This window comes from Pleurodeles waltl, chromosome 1_2, assembly GCF_031143425.1.
Source record: "Pleurodeles waltl isolate 20211129_DDA chromosome 1_2, aPleWal1.hap1.20221129, whole genome shotgun sequence".
In the NCBI taxonomy this organism is placed as follows: Eukaryota; Metazoa; Chordata; class Amphibia; order Caudata; family Salamandridae; genus Pleurodeles; species Pleurodeles waltl.
The window spans coordinates 181,529,592-181,544,111 of record NC_090437.1 but is presented as its reverse complement, the minus strand read 5'-3'; the positions used below and the strand labels follow the sequence as shown (position 1 = coordinate 181,544,111).

The window sequence follows — 14,520 nt, the reverse complement described above, 5'->3', positions numbered from 1 at the left end:
AGTCTGTTAAGCACTGACAACATCTACAGGATGAAACATATGCAGGGGCCCTTGTCTCGCTTAGGGAGTCTCTACCTATCTGATACGTCTTGCTAAATAGTGCTGTTAATTTTGGGTACTATCCTATCTGCAAATGCTGCATAGAACTCAATGGGCAACCAATCATATCCAGGAAAGCCATAAGATCCAGGCACCCTGCCCCTGGACAGTTCTTTTACGGCTGCTCTGATTTCTTCTGCGAGTATTTCTGAGCCCGACCCGTCTGCATCATCCCAGAAATGTGTAGCAGAATTAGCACTGAAGATATAATCTTGCATCTCCAAAATGCAACCTTCGTCCCTCAGGGAATATAGAGTATTATAATGTGTGTTAAATGTTTCATTGAGTTCCTCCTGAGGGCACACCAGGACATCTGTACTATCCCTAATGCCAAGTGTGGGTATGATTGTTTTCAGGGTCAACAAGTCATGTTAAAAGCCTTTCGACTTTGTCACGTTTGGCATACATCTTGGAAAGATATTGTTTATAATCACAGTCATTTCCGAACTTCTAAAGGACCATCAGGTGTGCTCTAGCTTCCCGTAGCTGCTTTCCATATTCAGGGTTTTGCATCAATTGTCTCTTTCTCACTCTTCAGAGAGAGAGAGTTTAGCTGTGCACCCCAAGTGCAATTATCTTTATTCAGTTGTGCCCTGGTGCTTGACATGGCTGTTATCCAGTGCCATTCACTCTAAAATCTTCCCATTCGACCATGGGTGTTGAGGTAGTACTCTCATTTACAGATCACTAATTGTATATTTCATGCCCAACTTATGATAAAACCACCAGGTCCTTAAATGCACCTGCATTAAGTTTCCACTTTGGGAATAACCATTCGGGTCTATACCACGCAAGTGCGAGGACAAGGGGTTGTTTCTTGGCTAAATACTCTGCACCAGTCCCCTCTGTATGTATCCGAGGGCAGCAGAGAAACAATCCAAGCACACGTCCAAAGCATGCGCACAGATTATTATGAAGGCTCTCTCAGGAGGGGATTGTGTGCCGTTCAAGTGTCCACCAGTCCCCACTTTGCCATCCAGGTATTAATCGCCACAGCTACCTTGTGCCTTATCGAGCTTGGTAAAGGAGGATAAGACATGTCCAGAGCAACATTCGCAATGTAATTAAAATCTCCCCATTGACTTTGGGGTAATGGAATTGTGCGACCTGTTGGGTGATCCAACCCACCCAAAAAAGACTTGATGGGCCACAATGAACACAAGTGTTTCACCTATATGATGTCTTTCCTCCTAATGCTATTCCCGGCCACAAAATACCACCACTCTTTGTCAATATTTACCATCTTGGGTTGTAACTGGATGCCAGGTCTAATTCATATTAGGACCCCCTTGTGCAAAGGCAGAGTATGATGTGTGGTAAACCAATCCACGTAATTTTTTCCTGAAGAGCCTGACCTTCAGATTTAGTTAGATGTTTCTCCTGTGTAACTGCAATGTACACTCTTTGTCTCAATTTATAACTGTACACTGTACCTCCACTCATGGGAGTGGAGACCCACTACATTACATGTCAGTAATTTTAAGCGGCCTTGTGTGGTAAATGTACTAGCCATCAGGAGTAGCAGTGAAAGGCAGACCCTGCTCCTTTTGCTCTTACTCCGTGTCATTCCCAGCTGGATCCTACCCCAACAATGGTAACGTGAAACAACTAAATCAAACACTGCAAACGTGAAAACTCCCAACAATCTACTCTCAGGAGTCTCTCCTCCTCCTTAGAGGGGTGAGGTGGAGCACAGAACACTGGCACGTTGGAGGTTTAAACAATGTGGAAAGGAATGATACATTTCGCCAGAAGGAAGCTCACGTCTGCGTAACCAGTTTGTCTGGGAAAAAGGAGGTGTACATTGAATGTACACAGAGAGCCTCAATCTTACTTAGAGTAACAGCTGCACTCTGCCCAAACTGTGGCATGAAATGGGGATGTGGTAGCCGAAATTGTGTGAGAAAGGGACTGACTAGAACAGGGAGACAGGAAAACAAGAAACCATACTGATTTGTCTCCATTCAAACCTAGTTCAGGAACAAAACAGTCAAAATAAGAAACACAAGACTCACAAACACAGCTTTGTCGAAACCTTTGACAGGTAACCACGAGGATAGTTTAGAATGGCACAAGATCAATTGTCTACACAACAACACTGCCGTAGCTGAAAATGGAGAAGCGGAAGACCGGACACAAAAAGTTCAGCAGAAGGAAAATGCGTATTATACAAATTACATCACCCACACACGTAGGCCACGGAAAGGCTTTATGTTCTGCTCCTCATGGTTAACACACAACTGCAGAATAATATTTGCCCACGTGAACACAATGTGGCAAAGAATTGGCAAATGCTGTTGTACACAAAAACACGCACCACAACATAAAACAAGTTCCCCAAAACATAGAGGAGTGGCAGATTTCCGGTTTTCCTCTCCAAGACCATGTTACTTAAGTGATGACCTCCATCCACTGGCTAATTATTAAAGCCCAGCCAGCCTACAGCGCATCCTATTTGACTTCAAAGCCATTTGCCGTCACTCTTCAACCTATTTGTAAAATAATTGTTATATGATCTGAGACATGCATAAAGTACACATTACATAGTAGTGTCATACTTTACATTTAAAAAATCAAGATTCAGTAAGCACATTTTTAATTTATTTTGGATCTAGGAGCACCTACCACCTTACCATGCAGATTTTAGGAACGGTATCAATTTACTATCTTTTCTGAAAACAAGTCAGCATAAACATGATATCCTCAAAATCAATGTTGTCCTAATCACTATGAAATTTCTTGGGTTGGATTTAGACCAGAAATAGGTCCAGGCGCCAACAATGAGAAGTGGCCCACATTTGCAAAACACTTTTTTCCAACACATGGCTTGCTAATAAGGGTAGGCGTGGGGGATCAGTGCATTCCCACTCAATCAGTTGCCCTTCTCTCTAATACTTCTCCATGTCACAAAATATGATCATACTTCAATATCTCAAAGGGTTATGCTCCCACTGTCAATCAAGACCTGCAAACAATGAGTGCAGTGCAATGTTGGATATCAGCAGAACCGAGTCAAGCTGTCATGCTCATGAGGGTGAAAAAGATAGTAAAAGATTAGGTGGGAAACTTTTGAAATTTTTATGTTCAATCATTTTTATTGAGTTTTAATTTAAAGAATTTACAAACATGGATACCTTCTCACACTCTCAACCCCTTGGCCTCAACCCATCTCTTGTCAGCTGCCAACTGCCAGCCAGTAAGCCCCAGCAATTATCTAAATAAATTTCTTCAGAGTGTATCACTATCTTGACATGGTTCACGTCCTTCCTCTCCTCCCAGAGCCAGCTAGTACACATAGATTGCACAAGATCAAGGACACTCCCCATTTCCTGCTGAGTACCCCAAAGCTCACCCTCTCTAATCGTATTTGAGCTTTACATGGAACCCCTTTAATGCATTCTTGCAGACAGCAGCATAAAGATCCACCAACAGGCAGATGCACCCATTGACATAAAGATAATCAAATCCTGCTTGGTATAATCCAATCTTGCATATTAACTATCCTGAAGCTAAACTCCACAAAGACTGAATTACTCCCATTTGCCATAAGCACAAAACAAGCTCAGATTCATTCCTGGTACTCCAACTTTAATGTCCAGGGCGGTAACCCCACCTCTCCCCTCCCAAACTGAGAGACCATGCAAAACGTCTAGGGTTCATCTGCAACACACACCTCTCATTCAAGCAATATATCAACAGGAAGACCAAGACAGCTTGGTTCCAATTCTTTTGCTTGAGGAAATTGAGCGACAAGATACTTACCTTCAGTAACGCTCTTTCTGGCAGGGACTATCTAACCGCAGATTCATCACCACCTTTACAATATTCCCCAGGCATCAGACCAGATTCAGAAATGTTAAGAAGTATCTCTGCAAGCTGGTAGGCTGTGCCGTGTGGCTTCACATCAACACTGTTCCAGAAATTATGTGCAGAGCCTATACAGGCTCCACTCCTATGCACTTTCAGTTGCTTTTGGGGCTCTCTGCACCCCAGATGAAAAGCCCCAAAGGCAAACTAGCTTTGACCAGTGTGCAGATTCCTATACTAGGGATTTTATTAATGAATAAAGTCCAACTTACAGAAATGAGAGGATGCGAGTGTCATTGAGGGCTCTGCGGTTCCAGTTTCTACCAGAAAGTGCATTATAAGAGGCAAGTACCTTGTTGTTCTGATAGTGCTCCCTCTCTGCAGATTCCTCATCTTTTGAATAGATACCAGAGCAGTTCCTAGTTGGAGAAGGGTCTGTGAATTGGCTGGAATCAAAAAATCCTGCTGGACCGAACAGGCACAATTACCCTCTTGGCAAACCTGGTTGTCCAGACATTAGTGCTTCATGAACATATGGAGTGACATCCTTATAGCTGCTTGGCAGATGTCAGAGACGGGAACGCTGTGTGCCAATGCAGTAGAAACAACTTTTACCCTAGTGGAATAAGCTCTCAGCCCTTCTGGAGGCTTGTTTTCAGCCAATGCGTAGCAACTCTTGATGAAGCGTACAATCCAACGAGAGATGGTCCTTTTCTGCCGGGCCTTGCCTGTTTTGGGGTTTTTTGCTCTATCAACCTCACAAAGAGCTGATCGTTCACCCGGTGTTCTCTGGCTCAACAGATGTAAAAACTAAGTGCTCCTTTGAAGTCCATTCACTGGAGTCTCTCCTCCTCCTTAGAGGGTGAGATGGATCACATAACACTGGCGCAGTGAAGTTTTAACCAATGTGGAAAGGAATTTTAAATTTTGCAAGAAGGAAGCTCAGGTCTGCGTAATTGGTTTGTCTGGGAAGAAGGAGGTGTACGTTGAATGTACACAGAGAGCCTCAATCTTACTCCCTGCGCTGGAGTTACGGCGATAAGGAACACAGTCTTGAAACTAAAAAGCTGTAAAAGGCAGCTGTGAAGTGGCTCAAAGGGAGTACACATTGAATACGTGAGGACCAAATTAAGGTCCTACTGTAGCATGTCAAAGAGAAAGCGAGGAAACAAAAGTGTTGCAAGCATTTGAAAAAAAGCATCTTATGTTGTAATTTAGATTGTGAGGGCTGGTCTGGCAAATACAAAAATGCAGAAAGTGCTGAAAGGTACCCTTCAGCTGTGCCAAGAGCAATGCCTTGCCAGGTGTGAGACAAAACAAACAGAATGTCAGATATCTTGGCATGGAGGAGGTCAATCTAGTGTGTGCTGCACCAAACAGCCAACGTGTCCCAACGACAGGCATATACTGCTTTTGATGAGGGACACTTGGATGCCAAGATGACATCAACAACCTCCATACGAAGGCTGAAGGCGTTCAGCTGTCACCACTCAAATTCTAAGCATGAAGGTGGAAATTGCAAAGCCTGGGTGCAGAATCCAACAGCAGGTTCCACCAGAGGGGCAAGCCTGATCAGAGGACAGATGCTGAAGACCAGTACAGCTGAATACCATACTCTCTCTGCCAAATCGCAGGCCACTAGGGCGACTTGGGCCCAGTTGTCCTGATCTTTTTCAGAATTCAGGGCATAAAAGATATTGGCGAGAAGGCATGCAGCAGTCCCAAGTTCCACTTTAGGTGGAACACATCTTCTAGTGGGAGACGCCTTGAAAACATCTACGTGCAGAACTGCCAACATTGCGTGTTCTCACTGGTGATGTATAGATTGAGCTAAGTTTTTTCCCATTTGGGTGAAGAGATCTTGTACCATCTTCTGGTGTAACTGCCACTTGTCATCTGCTAGACTTCCATGCTGAGTTTGTCTGTCCTGGCATTCAAAGATGCTGGCAGGAGGTTCACCATCAGGAAAATGCCTTGATGATCCAGCCATTTCCAGAGGCATAGTTTCTCCTTGCACAAGGCCCAGAGCTCCACTCCATCCTGCTTGCTGCAATGCCACATGGTGCTGGGATTGACGTAAGCACCTGTACCATTCTCCCCTTGATGGACAAAAGGAAGGCCTTCAACACCAAGTGGAAGGTCCTCAATTCCAAGAAGCTGATATGGAGCCAGCTCTCTAGTAGACAAGAGGCTTCTGATATTCACCTCACCCAGGTGACAGCCCCAACCCAAAAGTGATGCATCAGTCACCACTGTCAGCTCTGGTTGGGGTAGGGAGAGGTGTCTGCCACTGACTCAATCGCAGTCCAGCAATCAACACTGCAGATCTTTTAAAGTTCTGTCTAAAATCTGGACAATGTCAGAAAGATCACCTTAATGCTGGGCCTCCTGAGGCTTTAGATCCCACTGCTGAGCATGCATATGCCATCTAGTGTGGCCAACAGGATGCAGCTAGCCATCAATTCCAGCATCCTCACAGTCAACATCAATGTAATGTAGGGCAGAGTCTGAAAGATTAAGTTCATAGCCTGAATGTCCTGGATTAATTTTTTCAGGGGAAAGGCCCAAAACCTAATCATGTCCAGAATGGCTCAGATGAAGTGGTGTGAATGCTTGTGGAGGAGTCAAGTATGACTTCAGCATGTTGATAGTGTACCCCTAAGATGACAGGAGTTTCGCTGTAGTTTGGAGGTGAGTGACAACTGTGTAACTGCGGGCCCACCTTTAACAGCCAGTCATCGAGCTAGGGGAAGACCTGATCCACTGACCACTGAAGATGTGCTGCCACCACCTCCATCACTTTTGTGAACACTCAAGGATAATTGTTGAGACCAAGGGGAGTACAGTGAACTGGGAATGCTCCTGTCCCACCACGATCTGTAGGTAGCGCTAGTGGGCCTACAGGGTGAAAACTTGGAAATGGGTATCCTGCAGAACATAACTACCTAGGTTTCACAGCAGACAAGACCTGGGCCACAGTAAGCATTTTTAAATGTGTCCTTCCAGGGAAAGGCTTTGGGATGGTGGTAGTCTAAAATAGGACAAAGGCCTCTGTCTTTCTTTGGTGCCAGGAAGTAGCAGGAATAGCAACCATTATCAATTTCTGAAGCAGACACCCTCTCAATGGCCCCGTTGACCAAAAGGGGTTTCACTTTCTACCATAATTCGGACATATGGTCGTCTGTCAGTGGTCCTGGGGATGGTGGAAGGGTCAATGGTGCGGCCAAGAAGGGTAGGGCATACTCTTTCTGTACAATTTACAGGACCGGCCTTTCTAACGTTGTGGTCTGGGAACCCAGTAAGAACCACTGCATCCTGCCAACCCTAAGAGGGTTGATGTGCTCCACTAAGGACAAGTTAAAGGGGCTTGGTAGGTGAGGTCACAGGGAGGCAGTGGGCTGACTGGCACAGTGTCCCTGACCACAGGGCTGGTGGATGCCACGGCCTCGGCTACGAAAGGGCTGAGCACCCTATTGAGGTTAAAGTGACTGCTTGGACAGGATTCCTATGCCAAACTCTCAAAGGGAATGAAAAGGCTGATGTTTTTGGTGTGGCAGAGCACACAGGCATAAAGAGGTCAGTGTGGCCCTGTTTGCTTTGAAGAGCTCAATGGCGGAATCATCCATAAATAAAAAAAGACAGGTCCCATCAAAAAGCATGCCCATAACGGATGATTGGACATCACCCAAAAAGCCTGGCTTGGCGGCAGATGGCAACACCAGAGCCAATTGCTCATTCAAATAGTGTCTATGGTATCCAGCCTTCAGCCAATCGTAAATGTGGTAGCATCATGGCGATCCTGAATGGCCTGTGTCAGTATCAGGTGAAGGTCTTCCAGTATACTTGGAAGGATCTCAGCAGCCGACTCCCAGAAGACGTGGGAGTATCAGCCCAGCAGGCAACTAGCATTAACTGACCAAAGGGCCAAACTTGTAGAGAAATATGTTCTCTTCCCAAAGGTCTCTACTCACTTGGACTCCCTATTCAGGGGAGTATTCAGAAAAGTGTTAGGATTTGTCTGACTGATAGAAGCTTGCACCACTAAACTTTTAGAAATAGGGAGCCGAGACAAAAAAGCGGTGTCAAGGTTTGCCTGGGTGGAGGATGGGGGAGGGGTGTCAGAACCCGGTTTGGGAGAATCAGGAAGGTTTGACCCAAGCCCCCAACAAGGTGTTGGTCAATACTTTACTGAAAGGCTGCAGGGGTTTAGTAATGGTCTGCTCCGGCTTGAGGATTTATTTTAGGACATGAGATTCGACCTCTAAATTTAGTGGCAGTAGGACAAGAACTGTGATTGGCCTCTGCGTGACTGTAGTAAAGGAAGCACTTTCCGCAGTGTCAAGTCGTGGAGGTGAGATGAAACCAGGAGGTGTGTGAAGGCTGCTGGCATCCTGGAGGTCAATAAACCAGCTATATAATATATATATATATATATATTAAAAATAGTTCACAAGTGCTCTAGGTGCAGTGCCATGTTGCTCACATTGCTAATAAACCACAATTCATGGAGTCATTGCTAAGCATGTGGCCAGCAGACTAGAGGCATGATGCCTGCAGGGAGTCAGGATGTGCTGAACCAAACATCTGCAGTCACTTACTGTATGCACACAATCAGCTGCAGAAGGGGGGATACACAGGCTACCGTCTCCGTTCACCCAGCCAGGGATGGCGAATAACGAGTGAGCATGTAGAGAGAAGGGATAAAAGTACCCCCTCATACATTATAAAGATATTGCAATTCAGCAAAGAGTTCCATAACGATATAGGGGAGTAAGGCCGAATGCTGAGTTCCATTGTAAAGTTATGGCACTCAGAGGTAACTTACAATTTACAATATCTTTATGCCCACCCGGGAGTAGTTTATCCATTAAAATATGCGGTAATACCATCCCCTTTCTAAAAACCACTTAAAACCTTGGAGCATAGCTCTGTCATATGAAAGAGAGAGCATGTTTACAAACATGAAGAAGAAGAATAAAACCTCTAGTGCAAAATTAGACACATTTAAAACCTGTTAGATAGTTGTGGCAGATATTAGAAACAGTTCAATATAAGTCAGTTTTTAAAAACAAAATCTGCAGTAGCTTGAAATGTGTACAAACATGCAGAAAGATTATAACTTTTCTCTATCTAGGGAGTGCAAAAGATAAAGATATTATCTCTGCTTGTCAGAATAAGCTATTAACCTGTTAGGTGCGGGCACACCCTCCCTGGTGCGGGTCACGACCAGTGGCCGACACCAGGAAGGGTATCAATAAATCCTCGGGTGCATCGCACCCGAGGATTTTTTTTTTTTTTTAAACCCCCCCGGGAGACACGGAAGCTTCCGTGTCTCCCCCTGCCCCCCCACCCGCCCCTTTGTGACGTCAGCGCGCCTCGCGGCGCGCTGACGTTGCAAAGGTGTTTTCCCCATCAAAGCAGGAAGCAGCCTTGCGGCCGCTTCCTGCTTTGATGGGGAAAACGGCCTTTCTCACGTTCGGGAAGGCCTCGTAAGAAAGGGGAGTGTCTCCCCTTTCTTACGAGGCCTTCCTGAAAGTGTTTCCTGGCCCCCGATCGCAGCACAGGAGGTTGAAAGCACCAAAAATAGTAAAAATGGGGTATGTCCCAGTAAAATGCCAAATTTGTGTTGGAAAATGTGGTTTTCTGATTCAAGTCTGCCCGTTCCTGAAAGGTGGGGAGATAGTGATTTCAGCACCAGAAACCCTTTGTTGATGGCATTTTCAGGGAAAAAACCACAAGCCTTCTTCGGCGGCCCTTTTTTCCCATTTTTTTGGAAAAAACTAAATTTTCACTGTATTTTGGCTATTTTCTTGGTCTCCTCCAGGGTAAACCACAAACTCTGGGTACCATTAGAATCCCTAGGATGTTGGAAAAAAAGGACGCAAATTTGGCGTGGTTAGCTTATGTGGACAAAAAGTTATGAAGCCCTAAGCGCGAACTACCCCAAATAGCCAAAAAAGGGCTCAGCACTGGGGGGGAAAAGGCCCAGCAGCTAAGGGGTTAAAATACAGCAGAAAAAAGAAAAGTAATATTCTGTTGTTTGTTGCTTTAAACAGCTGCTTCAGTTATGCTCAATGATTGTGTTTCTCTCTGATGCTGGCTCTGGCAGCAGGCATTGTGATGTCAGTACTTCACTGTAATAACCTATATACATGGATTACACAATGGCATGAATTATATACATTTTAAGAAATACATTTGTACCTCGAGAATAATATAGCATTAATACTTGCAGGTGTTTGTTGGGGGTCACTCTGCCGGCTGCATATGCTGTGCCACAGTGTACACATCCATGATTGTTCCTCCAATTGGCACGTATTATAAAGTTATTTTAGGTGATCAGAGTTTAAACGAAACTTGCAGTTCACTGTATCAGTCAACATTTATGCAGGATATGTAAAATCGCTTTAATGCGCAGTGCTTGGTGAGGTCACACAAGGTGCATATTTAATTGCACCACTGAGTCCTAATTTCTGCAACATGGAGCACTTTAAATCACTGCCTGTAAACAGTATCTGAAATCACTGAGACCTGATGTGGGACATCACCACTTTGTAGCCTCATACACACTAATACTAAATATTGACCAATATTGAACACTGAAGACAGTATTGCAGCTCTAAGTAAAATGGTTTAAAGGTGGTTGTGTAAATCTGGTCTACAGCTCTGCACAAGAGCAATTCGGCTCGGATTACGACAAATTTAAAACTCTTTTTCGTATCATATTGTCGCATTCTACCTGAATGTACTAGGTCTCGCCTGAAACAGTGCTTGTACTGTCACCTGCAAGACATTTTGTTAGCTTAACTGGGACTTAGATCCCACTTGATCCTTACTATTGTTTGGCTTCATCATCACTCTTATTTTTGTGCTTTTGTTTGATTAACGTGGGCTGGTTTGAGTTCCTCTAAGTGTTTGTCCCTCTCATGGCGTATGGTTGAAGTATTGCTATTGGTTCCACTGAGTGCCCTTCCGCTACTTGCTCTTTGACAGCTGCCCTATTTTTTTTTCTTTTGGTTGAAGCACTCCATAGTTCTGCATCTGTGAGGAAGCATTCCATAATACTGCATTTGTTCAAGATGGTTTATTTTCTGTCCCGCACCCTCTACTGCTTCAAACATGCTTCACAGCGGCACTGCAAATTTATTTTCAGACTGCATGCATATGCATATTTTTCTGAATGTTGTTTTGTTGTATGACAGACATGTCTTCCCCTTTGCTCCTCTCCCTCCCACCTTCCTATCCCCATCCTTGCTGCCTTTGCCCTATTCCCTCCTAATCTCCGACCCTATGGCTTTTGACTTCTTTTTCCGTATCACCATCTTTATAACTGCTTTAAACACCATACACTATAGTTGATAAAGTTGATTTTGTAAGTGACTGTCACTTCTTTTTTCTGACTTCTGTTGTTTCAGTTGTATTGCTGACATGATATTTCTTCGATTTGCCTTCTCTTCCTCCCTCCATCTGTGCTGCCTTTACCTGCTCCCTCCCACCCACCCATGCAATACGAAAGGCCATATCATGTAATACAATGACAGGCTATATCATACCATACCACACTATACAGTGACAGGCCATGCCATATCATGCCATGCAATGACAAGTCATACCATAAAACACCATGCTACACCATGACAGGCCATGCCATACTTTACAATAAAATGACCCACCATACTATACCATATCATCCTATACAATGACAGGCCATACAATCAATCAACCTATAGAGCATGACTTGTAACCCGTAAGAGTATTCAGGCTCTGGCAGGGTTCAGGGTTCAGGGTCTCAGTCCAAGATCATCCTCCTCCTCTCCTGCGTTTTATGCAGGGGCATGGGCCAGATGAGGGTGGAGGAATAGGGGTGTCTAGAGGGCTTGTAGAATCTCAGGCAGTGGATGATCTAGGTGGGTCTGGAGCCGTGCAGGGCCTTGAATGCAAGGGGAGGAGCTTGAAATGGCATCTCTTCTGAACCAGGAGCCAGTGAAGCTTTTTTGAGGTGGGGTGATGTGGGTGTGACAAGGGAGATTCAGGCTGAGTCTTGCTGTGGCATTCTGGATGGTCTGTAGTCTCTAAAATAGGTGGGTCTCGATTCCCACGTAGAGGGTCTTTCTTTAGTCCAGTTGATTGATGAGGAGGGATTGGGTGATTGTGTGTCTCGCGTTTTTGGGAAGCCCATGGAAAAACGTATGTATTATGCGCAGGATGAAGAACCAGGAGGCTGACACTGTGTTGACCTGGGACCTTATGGTGAGTTTGCTATCCAGGGGGATATCGAGGTTCCTAGGGTGCTCAGCTGAGGTTGGAGTGAGCCCTAGTTTTGTGGTCCACTAGGAGGCATCTCTGGAGAGTTCTCACCGCTGAAGACCAAGACTTCAGTCTTGTCTGCATTTAACTTGAGACAGTTATCCCTCATTCAATTGGCGATATTGGTCATGCATTGGTGGAAGTTGGTTGTATTGGCAGAGGAGTTTTCGGGGAGGGAGAGGATGAGCTGCGCGTCATTGGCATACAGTATAATGTTGAGTCCGTGGGATCTGACTAGGTTAACAAGGGGGGACATGCAGATGTTCAAGATGCTGTGGCTACGTGATGAGCCTTGAGGGACTCCGCAGATAATTGGTTTGGGTCCGGAGGTGTAGGGTCTCTCAGTGAGGAAGGAGGCAATCCATCTGGGGGCGGCTCCTTGGAAGTCGGGCGATGAGCACGTGGTGGGAGACAGTGTTGGAGGCTGCTGAGAGATCGAGGAGCATAAGGCCAGCTGTCTCTCCTTTGAAAGGAGGGCCCAGTTGCCACCAGTGGCTGTGCTCAGGGCTATCTCAGTGATGTCTCAGAGTTGAGACGCATTGCCTTAGCCAATGCTTTTTGTTATATGGATCATGCTGGTGAAGGTGTAAGTAGGTGTGATCCTGAGGGGACTTTCCCTCATTTATGTGCCCCATGCCAAAGGGAAATGCCTTTTCCCCTCGTCATATTACTAATCCTGGCGGAGGAACAAGAATATGTTGGTAGCCACAGCACTTGCACACTATGTATTAGGTGGTGCACAGTCTGTTCATCCCAGAAGGTGAGAAGTCCTAGTGAATTCACCGCCAGGTAGGTGCAATTACATCCTATACCCACCTTTATTAAGAAGGTACACAAGGTAGGATTAAAAAGGAAGTGGGATGAAGAATGACAGAATAAGTCTCTATGAACCACAAATTGCCAATGTAGCAAATTAAGGATGATAGAGACAATTTCTTATTCTTCATGCCACTTTTGAATCCTACTTTGTGCACCTTCTTAATAAGGGTCATTTCTGCAGGTCTACACAGAGGTACATTTTAGCAATATTCTGGATCTCACGCTTATTCAGCATAATTTATTTTGAACTCCCTTGGCTCTAGTTTGAGGCCGCCCCTATAGTACTATCTTATCAGGGCAGGAAAAATAAACCAATGAAGAAGCAATTCACAAAAGGTGGGCAAGGCTTTTCCATCCAGAAGTAACAAGATGGTTCCCATGATGCCCACCTCTGGAGATACAGATTCATTAATTGGGTTTTCATTGTAGCTATCATATTTTTTTGGTGGGTGATTCAAACAGAGTTTGGAGAGTGTACGCTAGTGAACTACCTAGATCATTCTCATTGTGGTATACACACTACTAAGACACATACCTATCTCTCAGTTATGAGTAGAGAATTGTAGAAGCAGACTTGTCTATTTTTGTTAGGTGTCTATTCATAAGTGTCATATGCAGTTTTACCAAAATATTAACTATCATTACAAAGTGCACATGAATGCAACTTCTTCCCTAATAAGTTGGGGTCTAGAGAGTAAAATGTCATCCAAAAATAGGTAGGCACTGCTGGTGAATTCCTTCTCAATTATTTCTTTGTGGTTAACAAGAGACAAAGAGCTGAGGCTCTTTCGAATCTCTAAGTGAATAAGGTAAGTTCTTAATTCGGCTCAAACCAAAGTTCTATCTTACAGGTAACATTGTTTCACTGGATTTAACATAGATAATGATCTGTTGCCCCCATGATGAAGAGATTCACCCTTCTTGAAAACTGCAAATGAAATGGCTCCCTTCCAAATAACCAGTAAATACTTACATTAAAGAGGATAATAAATAGTTGGACCGAGACTTGGGCCCACCATCACAGGGACTTTTTCGATATTTTTATGGATACCCCCTTTGGGCCCTCGGCACTGGATGGCCACATTTTATGTTCAACTGTCATTGTAATTGACAGCAGATGAACAATTATCAGGCCTATGTATGCATGCTGCATTTGCAAAGCTTAAATCTAGCCAAAAGGCAGAGGAGCAATGTACATGGTCAGAGACAAAGATGGAGTCAACAAAGTGATTGGAGGAGCAGCTGAGGAGGGAAAGAGAACCATTAATGCATTATGATGCAGTGTTCTTTAAAGAAGGTGTTGTTTCAGCACTTCCCTAAATTAGAGGAGTCCCAGGGCAATGCATATGCATACAGATTAATAAGGTCAATAAATGAGTGAGTAAGTAAAGGCCAGAACCATTGAACTTTGCTTTCAAGTCTGAACGAGTATGGTACATGCTTAAGAAAAATAAAGTAATACAATTCACAGATTATAAATCATAGGCC

The 14,520-nt window shown here is 44.5% G+C and overlaps 1 protein-coding gene across 1 annotated transcript in view; it reads right to left on the bottom strand.

Annotated features, from left to right (window-relative positions):
* B4GALT1 (beta-1,4-galactosyltransferase 1) overlaps nucleotides 1-14,520 on the bottom strand; it is a 384,152-nt gene that overhangs the window by 65,271 nt on the left and 304,361 nt on the right. The window lies entirely within an intron of this gene.